This window comes from Balaenoptera physalus, assembly GCF_965194825.1.
Source record: "Balaenoptera physalus genome assembly, chromosome: 8".
Lineage (NCBI taxonomy): Eukaryota > Metazoa > Chordata > Mammalia > Artiodactyla > Balaenopteridae > Balaenoptera > Balaenoptera physalus.
The window spans coordinates 64,478,413-64,492,127 of NC_138887.1; the positions used below are offsets into that span (position 1 = coordinate 64,478,413).

Sequence of the window (13,715 nt, forward strand, 5' to 3'; positions counted from 1 at the left end):
GGAACAGATCTTAAAATGTTTCCACCTGTAGCACATTCTCCACAGGGGACACCTGCTGTACAGACGACTCATTTCCAATTTCATTCTCACCAAATTAATTTGGTTTTGACCTACAGGAAAGGGTTAAATACAGGTCTGACCCCAGGTCAAATGCCATTGGCAAGTAAACAACCTGGGGTAGGGCCCCAAAAGTCATTGCCATTGGCCTGGGAGAATGCAACCAACCTGAAATGGCATTTACACATTCAGAGCAGTTCATGCATTAATGTGAATTTAATGAGCACTAACAAACGGTACCAGTCGACCACCACCGCCAGATGTTACAGTGCCCTTCCTGCCCTACACAAATGTGCTCCCACTCTCTCTCTCTTCCCAAACTGCCTTTCCTGGAGGTCCCTTTCAGTGCAGAGTGCTTGAAATCATCAGTCACGGTGTAGAGGATAGAGGGGCAAGACAAAGTGTCACAAGAAAATCCAACTTACAGGAATAAAACAGTATAAAAAATTAAAACTTGCTTCCAAGGTTTTTAAATATATACCTTCGCTCAAGTATTATATTGATTTCATTGGCTCAAATGGAGTTTAAAAGAAATGACTTCACTTCCTCCACCCCCATCATTCATTCATATATTCATTCATTCAACAGATATTGATATTTACAGACGTTCTATAAGATCCAAAGCTCTATGGAGAGTCCCATTTCCATCACAATAAATCCTGAGATTTACAGTAACTCAAAATTTCAGCTCTAACCACTTAGAGAATGCATTATATATGCATATTTAAATGCCCAAACAAATATGTATAGCCTGAAAAGCAACTCTAAAAGTTCTTGATTATATTAAGCAAGTGATTTGCAGAAGGAATATCCATTTAAAAAATATGGATATGTAAAGTATAGTACTGCAGTTTAGATACTGAAATACAGTAATCTATATGCATGTGTGTAGATTGTGGAACCAACATCATTACTTTATAATCACACTAAACACATATTGGAAAGAATGTAAAACACTTTTGAGGAAAACTGTCATTTATTATTAACACATTAACACAGTTATTACTAACACATTATTACTAACACATACCTGTGAGACAAAAATGTGCACTTAAAATTTTGAAAAGTACACTGTTACCCAGATCTTTAGACAAATAGACCTTTAACATGTTAAATTATAAATAACACATCTAAATCTTTATATATAAAGATATTACTGCTATCTGCCCATTAAAAACCAGCTTGGAAGGTCCTGAACAAAATATTCACCTCGACATGATGTATCTTCCTGACCCAAAGACCTAACACAAAGCCCAGTGACGCACTAGCGGGAGGGAAGTTTCCTCTTCTGGTAAACCTTGGATGGAGAGGCAATTTTCAAAAGGCCACTAATCTGCTGGGAAGTAGCTCCATCTCTGAACCTTCTAGAGACAAGTATTTAAATCCAATGGATTCAGCAGCCGTTCCTTGGCACTTACTAAATACAAGTAAATACAACAAATGCAAAGGTGCCAAAGCCCACTTTATGGGTTGAACTGTGTCCCCCTCCCCAAATTTCTATGTTGAAATCCTAACCCCCAGTACCTCAGAATGTGACCTTATTTGGAAATAGTGTCATTGCAGATATAGTTAGTTAAGATGAGGGCATGCTGGAGTAGTGCGGGCACCAAGTCCAGCACGACTAGTGTCTTTATAAAAAGGGGAGATTTAAACACAGATTCACATGCATGGAGAATGCCATTGAAGATGAAGGCGAAGACTGGGGGATGCTTCTACAACCTGAGAAGTACCAAGGCTTGCCAGTAAACCACCAGAGACACAGAACAGATTCTTCCTCATAGCCCTCAGAAGGAACCAACCCTGCCAACATCTTGATCTTGGAATTCTAGCTTCCAGAACTGTGAGACGTTCAATTTCTACAGTTTAAACTGCCCAGTTTATAGGACATTGTTATGGCAGCCCTAGCAAACTAATAAAGCCAGTAGCGTGCCTTACCTTCTATGATCTTATAATCTAGTAGAAGAGATAATGAGATATATAATAATAACAACTAAAGCAGTGATGAATGCTTTACTTGTATCATCTAATTTATTTATCCGAACTTGGTACTACCAACCTAATTTTATAGATGAGGAGACAGAGTAATTTCCCCCAAAGAAACTCCCAACCATGTTGAGCTTCAAGTTTTGTCTGGTTCTGCATGTTTTGATCTGACCTGATCTTTAACCATTACGCACACTACGTCCCTACCCGCAGCTGTCATGAAATAGAAATGCCGTGGAGAAAAGCCTGAAGCACAGCAGGTGCGCTGCTCAGGTGCAGGGTAAGGAGGGGTGTGTGGAGGCTCTCAGAGGTGGACATCGCATGGTTCGCTCTCCCAATTCCCGGAGGTCAGCGCATGTAACACTCAGCTGAGGAGAAGTTAGGTTTCACACCCTTGAGAGCTAAACAGATGGGTTGCTTTATTTATCAAAACTATATATGCTACATCCACACTCTATTCTTATTTACTTTGTGGAATACACTCTCCTGAGACCTGACCCACAACATTTACTACAAAGCATTGCTGTATTCCTTCAGCCAGACGGATTCGCAGCTTGGGTGGGAGCAGCATTTCAAGGGAAGTAATTGGTCTGAGTTCAAGGCTGGAGTCTACCACTTGCCAGCCCCTGACTTTACATGGTTCGTAGAAACTCTCTGAGGCCTTTTTCCTCATCTGCTGAATTGGGATAATAACCCGGTCTTAAAACACAAATTTATTGTGAGAATAAGCAAAAGTGTTGATGTGAAATTGCTTTTTAAACCACCAGCAGAGTTGCAAACATCCATACAGAGGAACCGTCAAACAAATGTTGCCTTAGCTTGTATGTCAGAAAATATTTACTGAGCACTTACTATGCGCCAGGTGCCAGGCACAGGACAGGGAACAAGACAGACAAAAAAACAAATTCTGTGCTCATGTCACAGAGCGTCCACGAGTTAGGGGAGAGAAACTGCAAACAAATAAATAAACAAAACATACACTGTGTCAGGTAAGTGGGATGGGGACAGAGAAAGCTGAAAAGGGACATTTGGCATGCTGATAAGGGGAGGAAGAGGTGAAATTTTAAATAGAGTGGTCAGGAAGGGCCACACTGAGCAAAAACTTCAAGGAGTTAAGGCGTGAGCCACGGGAAGATCATGGGGAAGTAAAACTAACAACAAATAGATTCGTCCATCTCACTCCATAGACCCAAAGGGTGGAATAGGTCAAGGTCTAAATTACTTTATTATCAGCTCCTTTGACTATGGAAAACAATTGTGCTTTTATTAGAACCACCTAGTTTGTACATTCACATTTTTTAGTTCTTAAAACGAAGTCAGTTTCACCAAATGACTTTGGCTAGTCAGCTTTAAATAGTATCAAGTTCTCACCTTTCGCAGCTATAAGGATTTTTGTTTTAAAAAATCCTGGAGGGCTTCCCTGGTGGCGCAGTGGTTGAGAATCTGCCTGCCGATGCAGGGGACACAGGTTCGAGCCCTGGTCTGGGAGGATCCCACATGCCGCGGAGCAACTAGCCCTGTGAGCCACAACTACTGAGCCTGCGCGTCTGGAGCCTGTGCTCCGCAACAAGAGAGGCCGCAATGGTGAGAGGCCCGCGCACCGCGATGAAGAATGGCCCCCGCTCGCCGCAACTGGGGAAAGCCCTCGCACAGAAACGAAGACCCAACACAGCCAAAAATAAATAAAAAATAAATAAATAAATTTATTTTTAAAAAATCCTGGAAGAATCAAAAGCAACGTCATGACAGACAGTGCCACTTAGAGCTTTTAGGAAATATATTATTCTATAAGGGCCTGGCTATAAAAAGGGCTAGATTGTGATAGAAGTGTGTTAGTTTATTTTTTGAAGTAGGTGGGGAAATAGCAGGTTATCTAATTCTTTAAATAGAAAATACTTCCCCAGAGAGTATGTTTTCAATGAGTTCTTAAATGAGTTCTTATAATATGTGCAAAGTCCCATAATGAGATACTGTGAATAAAAGAGAAATAAATTTAAAAAACAGTACCTGCCTTTTTAAAGTAGTTACAAACCAGTTGTAGGCATTAATTTTTAGTGGCCACAGAATTCTTTGTCTATCATCCTTTTAAAGACAGAAAGTGAGTGTTTCAGTGGATTTGTTAAGGAAATAAAACACAAGAGACTGGTTTGTTTCTCTGCATACTGATATGTTTGCCTTGCTCAGCAAAGAGAGTATATTTTTCTTTAAGACTCTGGTTTCCTTTCTGGTGCAATTGGAATTACTTCTGTTGAAACCATTTTCAGAACAGTTAAATAACTTTAAAGAAAAGGATTTATGTAGAACCGCTACAGACTACTGCTATATGAGTTGTGCTACTAGTTTATACCCGGTTACATTTCCTCTGAGATTGGCGGGGAAAAAATTACCACCCATGTACAGTTTCCTGTACCAGGTACACAAGAGAAACTAAACTACTGGCAGAAGTTAATTGCCTGTTAGCCCAAGGGCCTAATTTCAAACAATAGCATCTTTTAGAAATTATTTTATTTAGCACCCAAATTCTACCGTCTGCCGTTGTTGCCTTCTTTCTCTCTAGTTAGAAAAAAATTTGCTCATCACTGTCTTCCTTCCTTAAGATTTTCTCAAGGTCTAAACACAAGTAATTGCATGTTTGGCAGCAATTACACATAACACACTTAGCACAAGGCCTCACTCCTTATATGAGCTCCCAAAAGGTTAGTTTCCTCCAGCAGTTGGTGGATGAGAATGAAGTCAATGTCACCAATTTGAATACGCCACAGTCCTCTGAGTGTTGGGCTGCTCTGATGGCCTCACAAATTTGAGTCTTTGGAAAGGAAGTGCAGGGGACCGTTCGTCACTGTTGGCAATACAACATCAAAACCCCTTTCTGTCTGGGGGGGCGGGATTCCCCTTGCACTACTGTTGTATTGGCACCTTGCTGGACCCTACTTTATTCTCCTGACGCCCCGGGGAGACATTTTCCTGCTCTCCATTTCCTGGTGACCAGGACACAGGCAGGATCTGGGCACTGTCCTAACAGGGGCTTTGCTCGTAACAGGGGCTTTGTCTCTGGAGCCAGGAGGCAAAGCTGAGGGGACAGCTAGGATTAACGAGGGGCAACATGCAGCGGTGTCTGACATCCTGGCCAGACTACTCCAGAGCCCCAGGGTCTGGGTTCCCTTGGTCTTGCCCTTTTCCAAACATGTTCCTTCTGCCTCCTGTTGATTCTGTGAGTACCAGATTTCCTTCCAATAAATCTCACTAGAGGTGGTGTCAGCACCAGATTTCCTTCCAATAAATCCCATTGGACTCGGTGCCTGCTGCTTGCAACCAGAATCCCGAGTGACATGGGGCGGCCCTCTGTGAAGAGAAGGGCTTGGGTTTTATGAGGTCAGTGGGTTCTTGTTTTCCCCGGCTCTCTCAGGGCCTGCAAAACCCCGGGATAAGAGGGTTTGAGTGCCTGGCCTGAGCCCTTGACACCCTGCTCCTGGCTTTTCACAAGGGGCCTGTGGCCTCACGGAGGACCGCTAAGTCAGGTCAGGGGGAGAAGGAAAGCAGGGAGCAGAGTGGGCCATTTCACTCCATCCTTCTCGAAAGGGGCAAGAACAAAGCAATTACCATATGACTTCGAATCGAACAGGCCAAAGACTGTAAGATACACAATTACTTTATGTACCACTAAGAAAACTGATTACTGCTAATTAAACTATACCATACATCAATTCTAATGGGAAAAATTGTGAATGTTGAAACTGATAAAATAATTAGTGGCTTAGAAATGAATAGAACACTAGCTTCCAAAAGATAAAAGGGATGGCAAGAACACAGAGTCAATTCTAAATCAAACTTACTACTGTGCTACTGTTGGTGAACAGACTTGGCGAGATAACAAAAGCTCTTTTTTTGTTTTTTGTGTTTTAGATGTATTGCCCTTAACTTAAGAGCAAATGCCCTAGTCACTTTTATATAAGTCTATGTATGGCTATTTCAGATAGGGAGTCTTTTTACAACATATTTTAAATTTTTCTATAGAAAAACAGAGTTAATCTCTCAAATTAAAATTTATTTTCGATTTAAAAAATAATTCACCTTAATGAAGATATTCTTTGCAGTTCTGTCTTCGGCTTCATCTTTTCTCATATCAAATGCCACTCTGGATAATATTTACATTTGTCTTCCATCATCACCCACAAATGGATGTCTCCTGCCAAGATACCCCTTCTAGGCTCCAGATTCTGTATTGTACATTCCAACATGAATGTCCCCCAAGGCACCTCACACTCGACATGTTCAAAGCAGAACTCCCACCTTCCGCTGAGATCTGCTCCTTTGACTACATTCTCCATCCCACCTAACGGTACCACCTTACACACGGGTTCACAGTTGGATATCACAGTACCACCTTTAATTCATCTTTTCCATAAGAGCTTACGGGGTCTCTAAGTCCTTTCAATTCCTCCTCCAAAATCTGTCTTAAATCCACCTCTGTCTTTTCTGCACTGCCCTCACCCAGGCCATTGCCATCTCTCTCCTGGAGTATTACGATAGCCTTTTGACTGTTCTTTCTACTACTACCAGTCTTGCTCTGTATTTCTAGTAGTTTCATTTTTATTTAAAAAATACATCTGTTTATCCTCTCTCCACCAAAAAAAATTCTGTAGTTTCCTATAAATTTCAGTATAAAACCCCATAACTTCTTGTCTCTTCTACCTCAGTTTGCATTTTGGACAATGCACAATCACCCAAAATCCCAGTAGGTACCTGCCTCAAAGGCAATGCGCATTATTTTTTTCTGCCTGTCTTGGTCTTCCCTCCAATGTCCAGGAGGTGATTATTACTAACTCTTTGTGATGCGTCTCTGGAGCTTTAACACTTCCTCCCAAACAGATTTGTTGACCCCTTCCACTGTTCCACACATTGACCCCTTCCACTGTTCCCTGTTTTATCTCTATGATAACACAGCCAAGACCACTTGAAACTAGGTTTTACATTTATCTACAGAACCAGACAAAAAGTCCCTCAAAGACCTACGCTTGTTAGTATCATCAACGTCAAGTACGAACACTAGCAATAGCAAGATGGGTGATTGCTCTGGAAAGGTAGTGTGAACCACACCATGTAGGACCTTGAATGACAGAACAAGTTTGGACGTCTTTCTGGAGATCGGTATCCCCCTTTTTAATAAACATACATCTCATTTAATCCATAAATATTATTTAAATTTTCAAAAGGAATTCAAGGCACTGGAGATGCTAAATATGACTTTTGAAACCTCACTTATCTCCTTCCCAGCCAGCTCTTTATGTATATTCTAATACAGCTAAGGGGCGGTCTGACCTTTGATGAAAATTATTGCTGCCATCCAGCCCTGCAGAGAAACTGGAGGCTTTTAAAAATTCAAGAGACGAGGTCTGATTTTGTTTAAGAATATGGAGGCTGGAGGGGAGTGGGAGAGCCTGGAATGAGGGGGACAGTTAGAAGGTAAGCTACAGCCATAACCCAAGAAACAGATGATGAGAACTTGGCTTAGCATGGTTCAGTTGCCAGTAGGCGTGATGAATCGGACTGTGAATGTAGACATGTGTTTGTACAGCAGACAGTGAGGGCTCCCGTTCAGAACTCACTCAAGTCACCTTATCCTTGGACCAGCTTCATGTACAGTTTGCCAATTTCACCAGGAGTCCAAAGAGAGGCACCCTCCCGACACGTATCACGGCGGCCAAAATAAAGTATAGCATGCACCACTGAATGCTTACACAAACCAAGGTGAGCGCCTCTGTACTTTAAAAATATGCGGCAAAGACATATTTTGTGGGATTTTCAGTAAGCACTTTGTTAAATATACTACATGCTAATATTTAAAAAAACCTTCACTTTCTGGTCTAGAAAAATCTGGCCAGAGTAAAGAAAACATACATTTCTCATCGTACACAGCACTCCTGTTAACACTCTAGGCCACATCAGTTCCCTCCTAAGGCTCTAACGTGACAGTACTTGGAAAGTTTACTTCCTGATGGAATGTCACACAAGGCATTGCAAATGGGAGGAAATGAAAGAAAATATTCAAAACAAGGAGGAAGCCACAGAATAGCACTTTTTAGCAGCTGCTTCTGAAACTTGTAACTGTGCTGATATATAATGTGTGTGCAGTAAATATGTGCTGAATTGAGTTGATGTGGGTTAGTCAGCTTGCGTGGAAGGACAGAGACCAGGAAGGGAATGCCCTTCTAGAGATGTTCAGGCAGGAGCCCATGGATAACTTCAGCATTTGATGTTTGGGGATGGGAAGATGTGATTGATCTCTATTTCCATAAATTTTCCTCCTTAAAAACCATCAATGGCTCCCTATTTCCTAGAGCATCTCAACATTTAAGGCCAATCACTAGCTGACTTCAATTAATTCTCCAGCATTGCCCAGAGCAGAACAGTCCTTAGCTCACCTGTGTATGAAATAGGCCAAGTTTGTTGCCAGAAACCACTCCCCGCATCTTTCCTCTCTTTATTCTTTTATATTTTTCAGGTCCCCATCTCCTAAGCTTTCTCAGGAAGTCATGGAGCCTTCAGCCGTGATCAGTTGAATGAACTAATTCATACTAATGGATTAGAGAATGGTAACCCCAATAAATTAATCTCTAATGGTGCAGGAGCTGGGAGGGAGATTTCGAAACAGCCAAGCCACTCCTCAAATCAGTCCTCTGTTCTGCATCCTTGGAAGCAGAACCATCATTGCACAACTCCAGAAAGAGCACTCCCATTGTACTCTATGTTAATAGGGCCTCCTTGACTTGTACAGGGCACAGGCTCTATATCTATTCTATATCTAGCTTTATTTGTATAGAGGCATACACACACACACACACACACACACACACACAGACATTCTGGGCAATAATTCAAAACACTAGAAAATGCAATTCTTGTCTGCTTGGAAAGGGACAAGGGACTCCTAGCTTTCTTTTCCAGACTTAAGTCCCTTTTGCTGCCTACTTTTGATTTTGGACAATCCCATACCCTTCTCTTTGTTTCCTCTATCACTTCTTCAGATGTGCAATTTTGCACTTCCTCTCAGTGGGAGCATGGCTTGTGAAAAAGAAAACTGGGGTCACAGGGACAGAGATGTCATCATGCCTAACTTGCAGCAGCAACTATAGATATGTCCCAGAAAAAAGTAAATCTCAAGGACTCCAGGTACTAAAATGGTTACTGTGTTATGCTAGCTAGTAAAAACAGAGTAAAATAAGTAGAAACCATTTAGAAACGTTATTTTGCTTGTAAAGAAATTGTTCGTAAGGAAAACATGGTACCTCTCATCGTTAAGCCTGTCGACTCTGACATTTAATGTCAAAGCAGTCATCACATCCACCACCGCACATAGAGGTCATCCCACTATTACATGTTCTCTAAGTGACTCAGTTATACATACACACACACACACACACACATTCTTTTTCATATTCTTTTCCATCATAGTTTATCCCAGGACATTGAATATGGTTCCCTGTGCTACACAATAGGACCCTGTTGTCCATCATTCTATACGTAATAATTCGCATCTACTAACCCCAATCTCCCAGTCCATCCCTCCCCCTCCCGCCCTCCCAACCACAAGTCTCTTCTCTATGTGAGTCTGTTTCTGCATTCTTTTTGTGAACAAGAGAATCAAACCTTGTTAATTCTACCTCTTTGTATCCCCTTCACTTGCACAACTGCCTCTGTCCTCTCCATTTTTCTCCCTCCTTCTCTTTGGTAAAGGCACCATGGTCGTTTATGTGGCTTACTGACAGGTCTCCTAGCTAGCATTCTTACCTCCAGCTGCTCTCTATGCCTACCCTTGACAGTGTATGACAATCTACACTGTCAGATTAATGCTCTTAAAACAGAACTCTGCTCATATAAATTTCCCAGTGAAAGCCCTTGATAGTTCCCATGACATGCAGAATAAAAGCTGGATTCCTTGGCCTAGTCTTCAAGTCTTCCAGGGTCTGACTCCAACATGTGTTTCCTGCTGAACTGCCTCTACCATGTTAATCCCCTCTCACCCCTGTCAGTACACACACTCCAGTCAGCTGACACTGACACTGTGATCGCTGCTCAAACTACCACATTCTATCTGTCCTTTGGTTCATGTCGCTCCCTCAGGCAGACTCTTTCCCTCCGTTCCTTTTACAAAACATGAGCACCTAATATGTGTCAAGCACTCTTCCAGGTGCTGGAATTAGAGCAGTGAACAAAACAGACAAAACTTCCTGTCTTCATGGCACTTGCATTCTAGTGGTGGAGACAGAAAATTGGCAAGATAAACCAGTAAAGTCTACAGTAGGTTAGAGAGTTGCAAGCGCTAAAGAGAAAAGCAACACAGGGAGGTGGTGGGTATCACAATTTTACATAGGTAGCAGGAAGTCCTTACTGAGAGGCGGCATTTGAAAAAAAGACTCAAGGAACTCAGGGATCAAGCTATATGGATAGCTGGAGAAAGCATTCTAGGTAGAGGAAACAAAAGCACAAGGGCAGGATTTTGCTTGGAATAGTCAAGGCCTTGAATACCTTTGTATCTTCCCCGCATGTAAAATCCATCTACACTTCAAGATCTTATTCTAACAACCCCCAGCTCCCCAAATCTCTCCTGTTCACCCTTGTTGGAAGGGATTTCTTCCTCATTTAACCCTTCATAGCACTTGAGTCTGTCTTAACCACTTTCTATATCCAATCAAAGAACTATCATGTTTAAAAGTATGACATTTATCATGCTCTACTTTATGTATATGTATTTATTTTAAGCAAAGCACATCCCTGTACATTTCTGAGCTTTCTTCTCTGTCCAAAATTCTGAGTTTCTTGGGATTAGGATGCATTAATTATTCATATTTATTTGCCCCAATATGGGTGTTAAGTAAATATTCTTGGCTGTTTTAAATGTTAATAATGTCATTTCCCCAGTGTTCTAAAAAGCACATTTTCTCAGTGGTTTCTCCAGTGTTTCAGCTGGATCACAAATCTCTTCACTCAATTTCACATTCTAAGGCTCCTTTCCTTGATCACTAGGTCTCATCATCATTGCCTGCAACTCTTCTCTAAACTTACCCTGAGACTCCCTACACTCACTGTGAGGCCCGTGGTCCTGTACTTTGTTTGGTGTCCTCATCACTGGTCCCTAGGTATTTGCTCATCACCTAATGTATGCTCAGATCTGTTCTAGGCATCATGGAAAAACAACAGTGAACAATTCACTGAATCATATATGCCAAGCTTTGTGGTAAAGGTTTTATTCCATTAGCCTATTGAATACTCCTAACAACTCACTGAGGCAGACATAGTCAGTTCTCTCTATATATGAGGCTTAGAAAAGAAGATGATCAACAAGGTTAGAGCTACAGGAAGAATAGAGTCAAGATTCAAACTCATGTTTTCCAACTCCCAAACTTCCTTAACTTGCTGCTAAATCATACCAAACAGTATAAAGGAAGAAAAGGGAACTGTAACGCATATTGTGGCTTTGACCACCCAGAATCCACCAAGTCACATCTTTGACTAACAGTCTCTCTATTCTTCTTTGATGGACCCATCCCTCCCCACTCTCAGCTAAGCAAATCCTTCTTAAGATTTAGGGGAACACTTGGTATCTGAGGCAGTGACCAATGAGACTAAATCTCAGTATTTCTCTTTGGACTATCAGTAGAGTGACCATAACATCTACTGTCCAAATTGGCATACTTCTCAGAGGGAATGGAGGTACAATTACTATTTAAGCAGGACTGGCAGGTATAAACGAGGACAGTCTGGGCAATCCAGGATGTGTGGTCACCCCTACCACAAGGAAGTGGACTCCTCTGTTATACTGCACTGTGTGACTGTTCTCGCCAAAACAGAACACGTGGTTACTCTAACCATCAGGGAAGTGGATTCCTCTCCTCCGTTGGATTGGGTGTCATACTAACAATGGAACCAAAGCTGTCCTGGCTCCCCATATGGAACTTGAAAAGAATGAATAAATAAAGCATGGGGACTTCCCTGGCGGTCCAGTGGTTAAGACTCTGTGCTTCCACTGCAGGGGACACGGGTTCGATTCCTGGTCGGGGAACTAAGATCCCGCAAGCTGTGTAGCGCAGATAGATAAATAGATAGATAGATAGATAGATAGATAGATAGATAGATAGATAGATAAATAAATAAATAAATAAAGCACGGCCAAGAGATGGAGAGTGGTAACAGTTTGAAACCTAAATTGACCAGTAGCTGAAGCCAGCATGTCCCTAGAATCTAGGGCCTAGATTTATATTCATTAAGAGCCAACAAACATTCTTTCGGCTTAAGTAATTTCGGGTTGGTTTCTCTATCACTGGCAACCAAAAAAGTATGAATGGTCAGGAACTAGTAACTACGGACTACCTACTTTGTAGGTACTCTCTGTTTCTCTTCATGATCTCTTTTAGCATGCAGACTAGCCTGCAAGGTAGCATAGGGTTAAATGCATGAGTCCTGCTGCCATGCTGCTCAAGTTCAAATCCTGATCCTACCATTTAGTAGTAACCTTGGACTACTTACTTAACCCCTTGTGCCTCAGTTTTCTCATCTACTGATTACAAACTGCCCTCCTTGGTTAATGATGATTCTTTAATGGCTCAAGACACTTAAAGAACATTTTATTATGATTGATGAGGAAACTGAGACTCAAAGAGGTTAAATAAGTTTTGGAAAGTCAGAGAGCTACTAAATTATAAAGGCAGATTTTTTAACCCAAGTTATTGAGGTACCAAATTCCATTCTGTTTCAACTGTGTCCACACTGTCCCAGTTGCTTGGACTAAGCTGTGAAGGATGGAGATGTCTCAATGGGTTTGGAGGTAAGAATAAGCATAGCCAGTGGAGAGGAAAGGTCGTGGAAGTGGCAAAGCAGTTTTGGAGCACAGTTGAAAAAAAAAGTTGCCACCCATATTCATTCACACAGACCCCAGCTTCTCTTGCCTATCCCAGTTTCAGTATTGTTTTAGCACAGTGAGTGGATTGCTTCACAATCCACGTGTAGATTCCGAAGTGTTCCCACCTACTGCAGGGAGGTCTATTTGAACAATCTTGTTTCCTCCAGTATGAGACTATGCCTACAGGATGTGCCCTGCTCCATCTCTTACTAAATGGGTTACTCTGCCCTTTGCCAACCCTGCTTCAACTGAGCTAGCTTTCTAGCTTTTCTTGATCTTGCCAAGAACTCTCGTATCTCATAGCTTTTATATTCGCTGTCCCCTCTACCTGCAATACTCTTTATCCAAATATTCACATGTCTTTCTCATGATTTTCTTAGAGTCCCTGTTCAAATGTCACATCGACTGTGAGGGCTTTCCTAAGCAACCTACATAATATAGCAACATGCCTCAGCCCATTCTGTACTGGCACACGGCACTTGTTTTCTCCTTATCCTAAGTTTTAAAAAACTTCATAGCGCTCATAACTATCTGATTTAATACATTTATTTATGTATGTATTTATTGTCTGTCTCCTGCTACTTAGAATGGAAATTCTACAATGTCAGTGACTGTGTCTCTTCTTTGCTCTATCCAAAGCACCTAGAAAATAGCTGGGTAGGTGGTAGGTGGCAATAAATATGTGTTGGACCATAAGATGACTGAATGCACAGAAGGACAGCAAGGCAGCGCTGCATCTTGAAACCAACACACATATAATTCCTTAAGCCCACAGAGT

The 13,715-nt window shown here is 41.6% G+C and overlaps 1 protein-coding gene across 4 annotated transcripts in view; it reads right to left on the bottom strand.

The window, feature by feature from the left end:
• The window catches only part of DYNC1I1 (dynein cytoplasmic 1 intermediate chain 1), a 334,077-nt gene that overhangs the window by 137,159 nt on the left and 183,203 nt on the right, over positions 1 to 13,715 (bottom strand). The window lies entirely within an intron of this gene.